Source organism: Podarcis melisellensis, assembly GCF_964234715.1.
Source record: "Podarcis melisellensis genome assembly, chromosome: 6".
NCBI lineage: Eukaryota > Metazoa > Chordata > Lepidosauria > Squamata > Lacertidae > Podarcis > Podarcis melisellensis.
Window position 1 is genome coordinate 73,342,948 of NC_138538.1, and position 16,472 is coordinate 73,359,419.

At 42.8% G+C, this 16,472-nt stretch overlaps 1 protein-coding gene across 2 annotated transcripts in view; it reads left to right on the plus strand.

Moving 5' to 3' along the window:
- DPYD (dihydropyrimidine dehydrogenase) overlaps nt 1–16,472 on the plus strand; it is a 505,368-nt gene that overhangs the window by 20,243 nt on the left and 468,653 nt on the right. The window lies entirely within an intron of this gene.

The window sequence follows — 16,472 nt, forward strand, 5'->3', positions numbered from 1 at the left end:
GGCTGCAGATGTTCAGCTTGCAAAAATTGTTTGAAAACAAGAATACTCACTTCCAGGTCTCAATCGTTTGGGAGCCGATTGTTCGGGAACCAAGGTGTTTGAGATTCAAGGTACAACTGTACTTCTGTATCAGTGTTATTGAATTTAAAATTGGAGGCATGTTCTATGTTCCAGCCTGAAAAGGATTACTTTTCTGTCCTGAGAGTCATTTGCCTCTTTATGTCTTCATGAATCCCTGATCTGGACATGCCACTTGATTAGAAGGCAAGCCCAGCATTGTTAACTCTGGCAGAGAGAGACAATGGGCAGATATCTTTATAGGTGAGATCTTTGGCTCCATGAGAGGTCTTGAGAGTGGCAGCATGAAAACGGGCCTTTTCTGCAGTGGCTCTCCATTGGTGGAATGCTCTCCCCAGAATGGCTCACCTGACACCTTCATTGCACATTTTTAGGCCCCAAGTGAAAATGTTTCTCTGTAACCAGGCCTTTGGCTGATGTTCCATGGCCTTTTCATTGTGTTTAAGGGAGTGGGATTATTGTTTTGTTTTGTTCCTGTTTTATGATGTAGTTTGTCTTTTCCTTTTGTATTTTCATGTTGTGAACTTCCTGGTGATATTCAGATGAAGGGCTGTATACAAATTTAAACGACAACAACAATTTTTCTATTTATATGTTGCCCATCTGGCTGGGTTGCCCCAGCCACTCTTGGCAGCTTCCAACAAAATATTAAGGACACAACGTTAACCATAAATAACTTCTCTGAATAGGGCTGCCTTCAGAAATAATAACATTTTTTGTGGCACATGGTATTAGCGTAAAGGTAAAGGGACCCCTGACCATTAGGTCCAGTCGTGACCGACTCTGGGGTTGCGGCACTCATCTCGCTTTATTGGCCGAGGGAGCCAGCGTACAGCTTCTGGGTCATGTGGCCAGCATGACTAAGCCACTTCTGGGAAACGCCATTTACCTTCCCACCGGAGTGGTACCTATTTATCTACTTGCACTTTGACATGCTTTCGAACTGCTAGGTTGGCAGGAGCAGGGACTGAGCAACGGGAGCTCACCCCGTCATGGGGATTCGAACTGCCGACCTTCTGACCGGCAAGTCCTAGGCTCTGTGGTTTAACCCACAGCGCCACCCGCGTCCCATGGTATTAGCATAGTTGCCTTATATTCAGTTAACAAGGGGAGAGCATTCCAAATCTCAAAGCATTCTATGTGAATGAATAAGAACTGCGAAAGAGTCTTCCTAGATCAGAGTATAGGTCTATCTACTAGTCCAGTATCTATCCTGCTTCCCAAAGCCAGCAAACAGATGGCTTTGGGAAACATGCAAACAAGGCTTGAAGGCATCAGGTATTTTCTGCAGTCGCTCCCTGGCAACTGGTTTTCGAACTAGAATTCAAAGTTTTGTTCCTGACCTATAAAGTTCAGGTCCCCAATATCTTTTGGAGTGCCTATCTAGACCCTTCCGTCTTCATTTGGGACCTTTCCCTGGGTTCCTGCTCTGAGAAGTTTCAGGGGGTTGAAAAAGGAAGGATCATTGTGGAATGATCCTTCCTTTGAGTACCGCCTGGCACCATCATTAACATCCTTTCAACCCCAGGTGAAAACATGCCTCTTCTCCAAGGCATTTGATGGTTTAGGATAATTTTGCTACCTTCTGGTGGCATGTTTTTTGCTGCCATTTTGCTTGGTTTGGTTTGTAGGTTAACACACTGCTTTTATTGTAATGCATCATCCTTTTTCCTGATTTCATGCCATGGTTGTTGTTTTTTTTATTTTGCAAGTTGTTTGGAGACTGTCAAATGACCTATAAATTGAATTGTTGCTGCTGCTGTTATTGTCTCCGAAAATCTAGATTCCTTATAGCCGTCATGACTGGTAGTCAATAAGAGATGGATGCTACATTAATTTGTCGGCTCTCCTTTTCAAGCTTTGTGTATTAGTGGCACTCTTCAGTGCATTTGTGCCAGCTCTTAGAATCCTCCCTCTTAGATGCACTGCCCTGAAGAGTCCTGCTGCTACCACCATCCTGTTGCACCTTTACCTGTTATCTGACAGAGGTGTCTGCCTCTCACCTACTGGCTTTGGTATGCCAGCCACCCTGCTTCTGGGGAGAATGAGCTTAAGTAAAATAAAGGAAGTTTAACAAGCTTTAATGAGATCCAAGGGGTGAGGATACATAAAAGGGAAGAAAATGAGTTCAGGTTCTACAGCAATAGATATTAAATAACAGAATGTAAAATGCCCAGCATTGCCCTGACTTAACGTGCTTAACTTGCCTCCGGGTCTGTTATATATTAGAATGGAGTTAAAACTGGCTCTCTTCTCTGGTGACCTTTTTTACCGGTTCAGAGAGTAGGGAGGGTAAGTTTTTGGACCAATGAGAAGCCATGGATTTCTAACCTTGCAAGGGGAGCTTGGTACTCTCATTGCCAAGTTGATGAGGTTTGATTGCAATAACCACAACCTGTGGGAAAGGTTTAGTGGGTGCATAATAAGCTCCTTGCTCTGGCCGTGTTACTTGGGCCCTCTTCTGCCAACTCAAATGCATCTAAAATGAACACATTTCAGTTGTGCCAAAGACACATTACTTTTTCTGCTTGCCCATGCTTAAATTGTCGGAAGTCCCTTGCCTATAAGTGGGGAACAGCAAAAAATAAGCCAATCTGTTTACATTGCACATCCATGTTCTTTATACTCTTTATATTATATATGTGTGTGTGTGTGTGTGTGTGTATACACACACACACACACACACACACTTTATATTCTTTATCCATGTTCCTTACTCCCAATCCTTGTTGCCTTTGACTGTGAAAGGCTGTTGGAACACTAAGAGACTGGAAAGAATGAATGAATGACGTAAAAGCTGGGCTTGAATGTAGCACTCACAGACCAAAAGTGGGCCTGGTCAGCAAGTCCTTCACACTCATTAAGAGCCATGCATTTACAAGGCATGCTTGGCTAATTTGCATTGCGGGTATCACTAATAGCTTAGATGTGGCTGATTCCGGCATTCCTGGACAGTAGGGCCCATGGTGGACTTGACTATGACATTTTAAAAATACCAAGCAGTTTCTAGATCCCTTTGATCAAATGAATGACATAGCCAAAATGGCATTCCTGCTTACACAACTGCCTGCTTCCCAAATCCGTAAACTACAAGCCAATCCATATTATGGTATTGGCAGCGGGTGCTGCATATGAACTGCAGTGTGGAATAGAATCACATTATGGGCACATACACACCGTACATTTAAAGTGCCTTATCCCCCCCCCCCGAATCCTGGGAACTATATTTTACCCCTCACATAGCTACAATTTGCAGCGCCCTTGACAAACTACAGCTTCTGTGATTCTTTGGGGGAAATAATGTGCTTTCATTGTACAGTGTATATGCAACCCTATTCATAGTTCTAGGCTATGGTGAAAAGCTACTCGTTTTCTTTATCGTATTTATTGGGCAAATGAAACAAGCTTGGGGCAAAATCCAAAGCAGGCAGGAATGGTTTCTCGACCAGAACTACTGGATCAACTAAATGATGCCATAGCAAAAAAAGGACTTCCCAGTGTTGCTTCCAGTTCCCTGGAAACATCCTCACATTCTATCTCTTGCACAGGATGCCACCTAGTAGCAGTGGCATAGCGTGGGTTGTCAGCACCCGGGGCAAGGCAAGTAATTTGCGCCCCCAATCCGTGGATTTGCGCCCCCTAACCCGTGGATTTGCACCCCCTAACCCTAACCCCCAGATGTTGCGCCCGGTGCGGCCGCCCCCCCTGCACCCCCCACGCTACGCCATTGCCTAGTAGCTGGCTCTTGGGACTGGAAAGCCTGCAGACTGGGTCTTCCACCATTTCTGTGACACCTCTGTGTAATTGTATACATATATGAACTTGCGATGGTGCATGCTGCTGGCATCATAAAGATGATTCAGGCTGATGGCCAGACTTGACAGATTGGTATGGAATGCCAACATAAAGCCAGTTTGCACTTGTCTGGCGGCGCAGCACCAGTTTGCCGATGTGTCACTTTATGGGGCTCAGAGTGTTAGTCTTAAAATAAAAACTCCCTTCTAAAAAGCTACACTGGTTGGCAAAAAAATAACTTGCTGATTAAACTTAAAAGCAGAAGTAACTTCAGTTCTAACTCATCCTGTGATTGGAATCTGTAGATCATTAACTTTCTGTCGGCTGATGCATGACCATCTGAGCCCATTTTGGGTTTGAATAAACATTCATAACCTTTTCCAGGACAGGACCTTTAATCTCCCGGCAGTTTGGATATTAGGCAGGTTGAGCTTCTAGGATGTAGCCCAAAGGAAAGTAGTACATATTGATTTTATCGATTCCAACCCTGCTGAAATATTATGTACTTTAAAAAAGAAAATCAAATGCATGGGCAGGATAATCCTCATTTGGCCCTGGAGTGTTTAAAACAATTCTTTGTTGTTTGGGTAGCGCAGCCTGTGTATGTGGGAGGCTGATCTTAAAAAGTTTGCAGATTCTCCAACAACTGAACAACAACTGAAGCAGAGGCTTGACAACCATATGTCAGGAGTGCTCTGATGGTGTTTCCTGCTTGGCAGGGGGTTGGACTCGATGGCCTTTGTGGTCTCTTCCAACTCTATGATTCTATGAACAGAATGCACTATACCTTCTTTGTATACAAAGTTTGTCTACCAAATGAATATGTATCCCAAATGAAGGTCCCATTCCTGTACTTTTACTCACTGGAGTACTTGCATTTGTTTTTGTATTACACCGAGCTTGAGTTGCAGCTTCTCCTTATTTGCCTTGAATGAGATATAACTCTGACTATTCGGACATTTACATTCAGGTATCCTAATCAAAGGAAACAGGAAAGCAGTGAACGTCACATCCCGTCTCCCTTTCCCATGGGAAGCCAACAGTAACTGGACTGTGGAATGAAAACATAGTCTTGTGACTACCAGCTGCTGCTCAGTGAGGGAAGCAGAAACCAACAGTGTGTGTGTGTGTGTGTGTGTGTGTGTGTGTGATATAGGATTTAGACTTTGGCAATAGAGAACTAGAATTAGTGAATGATGTATTTAAGACTTGTCCAAAATGGGATATTTGGCATTGAGAAGGGACATGGTAAATTACATTTACACAACTTCGGTTCTGTCACATTTTTGTTGTTAAGCTGAGATGAAGAAAGTGAATTGCCACTTAGTCCAGCCAACTTCCTTGGAGAGGCCATCACTTCACCAGCTTTTCCATACACACCTTCACAGATCAGCCAGTCCCAGTCAACTGGCTAGCAGATTTACCCCCTATTACATTGTGGAAACCAATGCTTTCAAATGGTGCAAAAATCTGAACTACAATGTTATCTTTTGGGCTTTGTATGCAATCCTGGCTGTGTATGGAAATGTTAACCCTTATAACAACGGAATCCTTGCTTCCAGATGTTGTAGATTCTATTATAAATTTTCTTACAGATCTCTGAGACAGGTTGGTTTATGTGGCAAAACATGCTTGCATCCCTAGACCATCTCCCAAAAATACCTGGCTGGTTCTGCGTTCAATTCAGATGTTCAGAATCAGATAGTAGGGGCTCTGCTGAAGGTGGCTACAGCCTAAATAGTTAGAGAAGACTCACTCACCAATATTTTGGTGGGAAATTATTTCTCTGTCCCAGATTGGTAATTGTGAGGTCAGCTATCAAGTCAGTCAAAGAGAAAATTAATTAATTCTGCCTCCATATGATCAAACTTCCCATCCAGATTCATGGAGCACAAAAATAAGATAAATGTTCAGTGAAGCAGAGTGCATAGCCCAAACCTTTCACATTTGATGGGTAATTACACCTACAATTAGACCAATAATTTACTTAAGAGTGAATGTTTATGACGGGTAATATTTTGGAAAAGTCTTAGCTTCCGCTTACTCTTCTCAGCCTTGGTGTGTGGATGTGTTTAACTTTCAAAATTTTGTCCTGCTCTTTCTTTCAGTCTTTGCTGCCACTTGCATGCCCGTCTACAATTTTATAGCAATTCCATGGTCTACTTCAAACTGTGGATGGGCAGTGGTGTGTTTGAATGCTTCCACACATATATATTCCTAATTATTAGCATTCTAGGGGAAGTGGATTCTTCCATTTCTCCTTGCTATGTTGCATCCATTCAGAGAGTGGGGTTTTTAAGAGTATTCAGATACACACAGTCTGAAGTGGTTCAGTTTCAACAGGACTGCCATGAGAAGATTGTTAATGTTTAGGTACCTTGAGAGCCAGTACCTTGAGAGCCAATGTGGTGTAGTGGCTAAGAGCGGTGGACTTGTAATCTGGTGAACCGGGTTTGATTCCCCGCTCCTCCACATGCAGCTGCTGGGTGACCTTGGGCTAGTCACACTTCTCTGAAGTCTCTCAGCCTCACTCACCTCACAGAGTGTTTGTTGTGGGGGAGGAAGGGAAAGGAGAATGTTAGCCGCTTTGAGACTCCTTAGGGTCTCCTAAAGTGGGATATCAAATCCAAACTCTTCTTCTCTTCTTCTTAGGTAGACTCAAGTCATTAAGCAAAGAGGAATGTCAGTGCCATCTTTGCCTCCAAAGTGCATTCCATGCCTCTTACTCACTACCTCATATTTGCTGGTGACTCCTCCCAGTCTAAGCTTCAGACACACAAGCCTAGAACTGGGAATCCCATGGTTTCTGCCAAATGGCTAGTGCCAGCTTGAATTACACTGGCTAGTAGATGAGGGCATCTCCTCACTCTACTTTTGGCACTATGGTTCATTTGTAAAACTCTGCATAATCAGACTGGATTGGGCCAGGCAGAATGGTGTCTTCAAGATGAATGGCTCCTTGCGAAGTGGATTAGAATTTGTAAGTGTGAGCAACTTGTCTCTATCAAACGAGCATAATATTAAGATGCATTGAAATGCTTAATGAAATTAACTGAAAATAAATATTTTGTGGATAATGGATTAGTAATGGTATTAGTTATCATTTAGCAGTATACTGGGAATAAATTACAATGTGTTCAAGCTGCTTTCTTTTGGTAAAGAAGTTAAATTGCATTTTTGAATGTAGGATGTGGAGTTCATCCACTGAGCCGGCCACTGAGAACTCCCGTTCATGCTTTCCTGAGCAAAATTTGTTCTATTAACCCTACTTGATTCCCACCCCCACCATTTTTAATGTGCTGTTCCATAAATCAGATACACTTTATAAAACCAATTATTTATAATGAGCTATGGTGCACTGCCAGATATTATCAGTTCAGTGTCAAACCAAAGAGCTCGGTGGGTTTAGGTCTTGTTTTAAGTACTTTGTGCCTTCAAATTTAGTAAGCTACTTGCAAGGTGATGTTGTGCTTTGTAGTCACATATATTTGCTTGATTGGGGAGACAAGGGTGCACAGGTTGACTCGGTAGTTCCAGGAGGCATCGTTGGTAGTTATTTTTGCATCAGATTCCATGCAGAAGTTGCCAACCTTTTTAGACCTGTGGTCATGTTTGGATTTTCGAGTGAGTGCTGCGGTCACCACTACCTTCACTTCTCTCCATTGGATTAGCATCCCCTCCAGGACAGAAAGAGAGAAAGTATGGATCAAGGTAGATCTAGCAGAATCAATCTGAGCCTTGAAAGCACATGGAGTTGAAAGAGGAAATGGGAAACAGTATCAATTTTCCAGCGTCCTCTTTCAGTTCAGTGTGCTTTTCAAGTGGGAAGAAGGTAGCCAACCTTATAACTTAGCATTCATGAAGCCCCAGAGCCTCGCTAGTCACTGTTTCCTTGGTCCTGAGGTGCTGAGGGTGGTTACATTGTCCTTCAGTACATAGAGCTGAAAGAGGAAGTTAGAAGAATGACACTTTCCCACTTTCTCTTTCAGCTTTATGTGCTTTTCAAGGCTCAGTGTAATGTTTTTAGTTTTACCCAGATCTCTTGGGAAGGCAAAGTGTGGGTACTTACTTTTGGGAGTGGGGAAATGAGCAGAGAGGGTAGTACCCATGGCACTCACTCAAAAAATCAAATGTGCTCAGTCAATCAATCAATCAATCAATCAATCACTTTATTGTACTAGCCAAAGGCCATGACAGTTAATGTGCCTAATTCTTTCACTTTGCTTAATGGAGTTGCATGGCTTCCCAGATGCCCTGCACAAAATAAACAGACTAGGATCATTGCATTTTCTTTCTGCCCCCTCTGTCCTGGCTACTCTGCTTTTTTCTGAAACAAAGTCCAATGGTATAAAATATAATGCCGTGTTAAGACTTGCAATCCAGATAGGCCTTTTTAATCATCCACCTTTCTGCTTGTTGGGCAAGGCATGTGGGTTCTGGGAGTATTGGGGGTTCTGTCCTTCTCCTTCTCACCCACTTACTGTGGGGTAGCTCTGAGTGTTAGGGTATGCACAATTTTCCTGTATTTCCAGAACCCTTGGAACCGAACCACCGCATAAGATGCACTCATATGCTATACCTGAGCTGTGCAGATCCTGCATTATGTTCCATCTGACTTGCCAATCTGACTTGCCAAACATTCATAAGCTTACATCTTAATGGTGATGTTCAAATGATTGTTACCTGATCAGAAGATTAATTTCAAGCTCAAATAAAACAGATGTCTTGGGGAAATCTGCAGATGCTTATTTCTCACTGTGGATCAAAACTCTTAAGATACTTAGCTTAATTGTTATAATCTGCCCATTACTTTTTAGGAGGGGGGCGGAATCATATTCCAATTGTTCTCACTTGGGAAACAGATGTACTTTGTAATACACCGAACACGGCTTGCTGTGAAGGATAAAGTAGCGAGTGGTTTATAAAAAATGGTAAATAGATAAGTTTAAGCTCCCCTCAGCATACATTCCAAAGCCCACCTAATCAATTATAGTTTGATCAGAGGGCTGGTTTATTATGGGTGGATTTGTTTTGTAGCCTAAATTAGATGTGTGTGTGTGTGTGTTTGTGTGTGCGTGTGTGTGTGTGTTCACTAGAACTAAGCCAGGGGCAGAGCTAGCCTTCTCACTTCTACTCCACCTCCCTTATGTGTTTACTGGATACATTTTAAGAAATGTCTGAAAAGGTTGGCTAGATTCCTCAAAGTTACTATTCACATGCAGTTACAGGGCCTTCTTGGTAGTGGCACCCACCCCTGCGTAGTACACCCTCCCATCAGATGTCAAGGAGATAAGTAACTATACAGCCTTTAGAAGACATCTGAAGGCAGCCTTCTGTAGGGAAGTTTTTTATGTTTAATTATGTTTTTGTATATGCTGGAAGCCACCCAGAGTGGCTGGGATAACTCAGTCAGATTGGCAAGGTACAAATACAGTGGTACCTCGGGTTACAAACACCTCAGGTTACAAACACTTCAGGTTACAGACTCCCCTAACCCGGAGGTAGTACCTCAGGTTAAGAACTTTACCTCAGGATGAGAACAGAAATCGCACGGTGGCAGCAGGAGGCTCCATTAGCTAAAGTGGTACCTCAGGTTAAGAACAGTTTCAGGTTAAGAACGGACTTCCAAAACGAATAAGTTCATAACCAGAGGTACCACTGTAATAACATTATTATTGTTATGGAGGGGGGCGTGGACAGAGGCTAAGGTGTACATGTAGCAAGCTCATGGCCACAGTCATGGAAATGGCTATGATTTACATAGATTTATCTAATTTCAGGGCTTGCATATGCCGCCACAGCTTCCAGGATCAGAGGCACCATGCCTCTGTATGCCAACTGGCAGGCAACAACAGTGTTGCCAGTATGTGGGCTTCCCAAAGGGGAGTTTGCAGGCTTCCTAGAGACATCTGGTTGGCCATTCTGGCAAACATGATGCTGGACTAGGTAGGCTAGTGGTTTTACACCATAGTGTCATGGCACCCTGGGGTGCCTTGAATGAGGGTCAGGGGTGCCGCGGGCAACACTGGCCTCAGTCCCTCTTTCCTTCTCTCTTGCCTCTGATGCCCTCTCATGTCTCTGCCTCCCAAAGGCTTGCACAGCTGTTGGTTGCAGCAGCCCTGGCTACAAGCTGCAGAATGGTGCCTCTGGGGCTGGCCAGGGGGTGCTGGTTGCCAGGAGCTGAGGCGGCCTCAGGGTGAGAGAGGCCAGCCAACCAGTCTGCCAGCCCTTGCTGTTGGGAATGGACAGACAAGTCCTAGGCCTCTGTGGGGCAATGTGAGGAGGCACCTCTCTTTGGGGCAGGGGGGGCAGCTCAGAGACTGGGGGTGGCAGCAGCGACTGCCCAGAGGACTCCCAAGGAGATGGGAGAGGAGAGGAGGCTGAGGGAACACTTCACAAGGGAGGGTGTTTGAAAAAGGCTGAGAGGCTGCCAGCTCTGCAGGTAAGGGGTGACATAACTGGGCTCCTGAGCCCCACAGGGTGCCGCAGAAAGAATGGAGTTGGTCAAGGGAGGTTGAAGACCTCTGAGGTAGGCCTTTGGTCTGAGCCAGCAGAGCTCTTTTTATGTATGATTGATGAAGGAACTGAGCAACGTGAACTTGGCCCTTTAAAATAACCATTATGCAAGGTTGCAGGAGCGTGTCTACTGTGCCAAAGTAATTCAGCTTTGGATGAGTGCGCACCCTAAAATGTGGGCCATTTAACCTGTATAAATATGCAAGTCAAGGATCTCTCTCTCTCTCTCTCTCTCTGTGTGTGTGTGTCTGTGTGTATTCTTTTGTTGGAGAAGGCCACACCTGTCTTGCCTTCTGAACACTAAATATTTCATTAAGAAAGTCCTCTGGCTTCTGAGATTTTGTCAGGCGTTGCCTAACATGCTTCCAGCATACCTTTGCAAGCATGAGGGCTAGAATGTTGTGGTACTTTTTAAAATCAAAATATTGAATTTTGCAACTGCTGCCCACTATCGGGTCCTGTGTTTCTTCTTGAAGAGAGAGAGAGAGAGAGAGAGAGAGAGAGCGCCAGCCATAGGATGCAATTCCACACCCACTTACATGGGAGTAAATCCTATTGAAGTCATTAGGACTTACTTCTCAGTAGACATGTAAAGGATTTCATTGCACATTCTGGGGCATCTTCTACTGCATTGCACCTGAGCAGTTTCCTTGGTTGTATATAATGGCCTTGAAATCCTCACCCCCCCTTTAATTAACCATCATTTTCTCTTGAAAGGCACCTAGAACAAGTCAGGTTGTAGAATGATGAATTTATGATAGAAAAAACTCTGCTGATTCCAGAGTCAGATACTTAGGGTGACTGGAGAAAGCTATCATCTTTTGCCAGGGAGACTTTCCCAGGTTTTTCGTTTGACTTCTCAAAAGTTTTAATTGGAGCTGCTTTACATAAAATGTGTCACAATGTCAAGATAGTATTTTTTGTAACATCTTGTGTGACTTAATGGAATTCTGCTCCGCAAGGCTATCGCTTCTGATGACACGCGAAAAAGCATACAAAACATTTTACAATATAGAGAGGATCAATCTGAAACTTTAAAGCTATCATAAAGCTTATAATAATAGAAGGGAGGCAGAATTTTAGGGGAGTTTTTTTCTTTTTCACGACACATTAGTAGAAAGATGAGAAAGATTGAGATTGCAATAGAGACCTATATCAGTCCAAGGCTGTTTTTTAATGCTAGGGGGTGTGTGTTTGAGAAATGCAAATCACTTGGGTTCTTGAAGACAAGAATGTGAAATATTTCTAACACTGAGGTGCTCCTGAAATAGTACGCAACTCACATGGATCCACAATTTTACACCTAAACTAAGTTTTTATGGGTTTAAATTTTCATGTGGGAAACTTATTCTTTCAGCAAGGTAGACCTTTTTCAAAATAAAAGCATGCAAGCCATATTTTTGGCCCCCATGTTTTCTGTCAGAGTCACTTCGACCAACCTTCTGTTTTTGCAGCAATCAGAAACCTAGGTGAAGCCCACAGGTCTTCAATCAGTATTGTGCTATAATTGAATAGGGAGGTCATATGTGTGGCTGTCCTTGACTCCACCCATGTACATCTTCCATGAATGCTGCCAGCCTATTCCATTACCCCCACTCCCCGTCCCCATTTTATTTTCCAGCTATCAGTGTTCTGTGACTATAGAGCATGCTCAGTCCCTGCTTGGGTGTTTTAGGGTGTGCCCCCTGAATATTTCTTCAAAAAATATTGATACTTCTGTAAACCTTGGCATTCACCCACTTGGCGTTCACCCACTGATACCTCCGTATAATAATAATAATAATAATAATAATAATAATAATAATAATAAAAATTTATACCCCATTCATCTGGCTGGGTTTCCCTAGCCACTCTGGGCAGCTTCCAACAAAAGATTAAAAATACATTAAAACATCAGCCATTCAAAATGTCCCTAAACAGGGCTGCCTTCAGATGTCTATCAGAAGAAGTGTGCATGCACACGAAAGCTCATACCAATAACTAACTTAGTTGGTCTCTAAGGTGCTACTGGGATATGGACATGGGTGGCGCTGTGGGTTAAACCACAGAGCCTAGGACTTGCCGATCAGAAGGTTGGTGGTTCGAATCCCTGTGACACGGTGAGCTCCCATTGCTCGGTCCCTACTCCTGCCAACCTAGCAGTTTGAAAGCACTTCAAAGTGCAAGTAGATAAATAGGTACTGCTCTGGCGGGAAGGTAAACGGTGTTTCCGTGCGCTGCTCTGGTTCACCAGAAGCGGCTTACTCATGCTGGCCACAAGACCCGGAAGCTGTACACTGGCTCCCTCGGCCAATAAAGCGAGATGAGTCGGCCACGACTGGACCTAATGGTCAGGGGTCCCTTTTTAAGGTGCTACTGGAAGGAATTTTTAAATTTAATTTAATTTATTTTGTTTCAACTACGGCAGACCAACACGGCTACCTACCTGTAACTTCTTATGAAAGGACAGTGCCATTTTTGACTATGTAAACCTCGATCTTTGGAAATCCCTGCTGTACACACCTCTCACAAAGATGGCAGGTGGTGGAGAAATGTGCCTTGGATTTGAGTGCTTTGCATGTCACAGTTACCCTTATCTAACACTCTTCAGAGTCTTGCATTAAAAAAGAGACGTTTAAAAGCATTTTACTCATTCGGAAAGAAAATATTTCATAAGGGTGTTTTCCCCTGGGTGTGTGTCCCTCCCCCCGATAAACAAAAATATAAATCATGATAAATAAAGAATTAAAGCCTCTAATCTCTAATGGATTCTGGTGGTATTGTGTGCCAAACACTTTTTGCAACGTTATTGCTGGAATATGCTGTACTGTGAACTCTTGCTGGATTTCAGCAACTGTTACCCTCAGAGCCATCCTAGCTGGTACAGAATTCCAAGAGTAGCAAACGCCAGGGTTTCTTCCAAGAGTTTTCTTTTTAAACCATATGGTGTCATGCCCAATGGATTACATCTGTTATGGTACGATATTAAGAATATATTATTCAGTTCAAAGGCTGCGGAGAGATTTCTAGCATGTCGTCTGTTTAGCAGTGCCGTATTAAACATTTATAAAAGATAGAAGCCTATGCATTTTAACTTCCATAAAAATAGGCTGTAAGACCAGCCCCTAGACTCCTCCTGTGTACTTTAGCAGCTGGCCACACATCTGGGTTCTTTAGAGGGCCTGCCTGGGCCTGGAATATTCTGAGTTGTTTTTTTAAAACAAAAATTACACTTCTAGTTCATATGAGGGATTTCATCTCCGTGGCTTAGGACCAAATGAGGCGTTACAGTGGCGCGACATAACTCATATTGTGCTGAACTTGTGTGAAGTGGAGCTGAGACAATTTAAAGCGCAGCGTTACCCACGCAGGAGGGGGGAACTGAAGCATTGAACATCCCATGTGCTTGTTCCCAATATGGTTTCTCTCCGGGCTTTTCTTCTTCTCCAGGCAGGAGTTGCTTTTGGTTCTGGAGCTTCACTAGAAGAAACAATGGGATGGAATGATTTTGAAAGTTGTTGTTGTTTTGCACCAGTACTGAATTTTCAATCTCCGAATCAGGGTGGATTTGATTTAAATCAAATTGATTTAAATCACTAGTCAGTAAGACTTGATTTAAATGAGTGTTTGTTATTGTGTTTTTAACATAAAGACTCATTCTTGCCGCTATAATCTTAATATTTACAGTGGTACCTCTAGTTACAAACTTAATTCGTTCTGGAGGTCCATTCTTAACCTGAAACTGTTCTTAACTAGAGGTGTGCTTTCGCTAGTAGGGCCTCTTTCTGCCACTATGCCGCTGGCACATGATTTCCGTTCTCATGTTGGGGCAAAGTTCTCAACTCGAGGTAACTCTTCCAGGTTAGCAGAGTTTGTAACCTGAAACATTTGTAACCTGAGGCGTTTGTAACTCGAGGTACCACTGTACAACCAGATGAAGGTTTCGTTTTTGGAATAATACATTTTCAGAGTAGTTTTTACAGTTATATCAAAAATTACTGATTTGTTTATACTATTAGAAATACAGATAATTATGAAATTATTGTGAGGTTTCATAAGTTTATATTTGGACAACTTTTCTGCTGTACTTTATTGGAAGGAGAAAAATAAACATTTCCTTAATAACAATTTAAACCATTTATTTAACTAAAACAATAACATTATAGTATATGTATCCATGTTTGTTAACTGATGTGGTTAAACAATTTAAAAAAAACTTTGAGAAGAAGACGAAGAAGAAGAGTTTGGATTTGGTATCCTGCTTTATCACTACCTGAAAGCGACTAACATTCTCCTTTCCCTTCCTCCCCTACAACAAACACTCTGTGAAGTGAGTGGGGCTGAGAGACTTCAGAGAAGTGTGACTGGCCCAAGGTCACCCAGCAGCTGCATGTGGAGGAGCGGAGACTCAAACCCGGTTCCCCAGATTACGAGACTACCGCTCTTAACCACTACACCACACTGGCTGTCTTTGAGTTTTAGCACTCATGAAAAAACTTAAAACAAATCCTTATTTCCTGATGAATAGCCTTTGGACTATAATGTAAAGATGTTTCCTCCAAAAGCATTTTATTTTAAAAATCTGATTTAAATTTTAAAAAAATCTGATTTAAATAAAAATCTGATTTTTAAATTTATTTATTTATCTCCAAATAAGCACTTGCTCTTCTTATGTCATATCCATTCCCATGTACTGTTAAAACTCATTTTTATCACAGACCATGTGACTAGGTATGAGGTGGTGGAATCCTAAAATGGCAGAGTGGATTGTACCATTTCAGGTTACGGGTGTGTATGGGGTAGTGGTGGCGCCACTTTCTGAATGCTCCTCCATGTAATGGCTTGCCCAAGTATTCAGAAATGTGTCTCTCCCCCCAACCCCAATTTGCAGTGTAAAATGATGCAAACCACTCTATCACCATCACACCTTACCTGAATTGTTGGAGTTAGTTTTTTAAAAATTCCTTCTCACTTTCCAGATCAGGATTTCTGCAGCACTTATGAAAGAAAGAATGCCATTGAAGATTTGCAGAATGTCTTGGTCTTTTGACCAAGAAACAAAAGCTGGACATGACCTGGTAGCCAGGAATAATATTTTAAACTGCTGTGGAGAGAAGGGACCTTCATGTAATCTGCAACAATGATTTGCAAAACTCTGGAGGGATTCTTTGCTGTTCTTCAGTAAAATAGTAGCTTTTGTAGTTTGCATCATTCTCTGTTCTACAATGCCAATTCTTCTGATACCTGATTACTTTTTTAACATCATTTGATCAAAATCTGGTTATTCACTTGCATGTGTGTGAGTGTGATAGCCTGGACACAATTACCCATACATTGGTAACATTACATTTAGAATAATGCAGTGTGTCGTACATGGGACCATCTTATGGCTGCATGATATACTTATTGCATCTGGGAATATGAAACACATCTCATTGGTTTTGAGACAGCTATGTTGACTTCCAGTTCGTCTCTGAGCAAAATCTGAAGTTCTGAGTGTGACATATAAAGCTCTTAAGCAGCCTGTGAACATAGGCTTGCTTGGGTATTAAGATCAGCATCTGGGGACCTGCCTCAAATCTCACTGCCTTTGGGGTGAATCAGGGTGGTGACCGTTGACAGGACCTTTTCAGTTTTGGCACCCCATTTGACAGATTCGGTCCATGGGCAGGTTCACCAACTGGGAAGCACAGCATTCAATTACAGAGCCGATGTGATGCTCCTGCTATTCACACACATCCCTGACCTCTCCCCTGGCATGTCCCAGCAAAGCTATTGCTAGGAAGCTCACATTATGCTTTGCCCTACTGGGTGAGTCACTCCTGAGAGCCTTGGCTGAATAACAGTATATGGCTAGTCATATGTAGGTATGAATGGCAATGGCATAGGAGCAAGCCATGCAGCTCCAATTTACATTAGAATTTCATGGCTTCAGGTATAAGTTTTGAATGTCACTTGCACAGTGCTCTGTTTAATCCCCCCCCCCCCGAATGCCAAGTTGCTTTGGAAACATAAGACCTGCACCACCTTGAAGGTCAACAAAAGTGAACAGGGTTCTGTTTTTTTGGCTTTCTGCAGTAGACTACCATGATTACTTTGCCCCT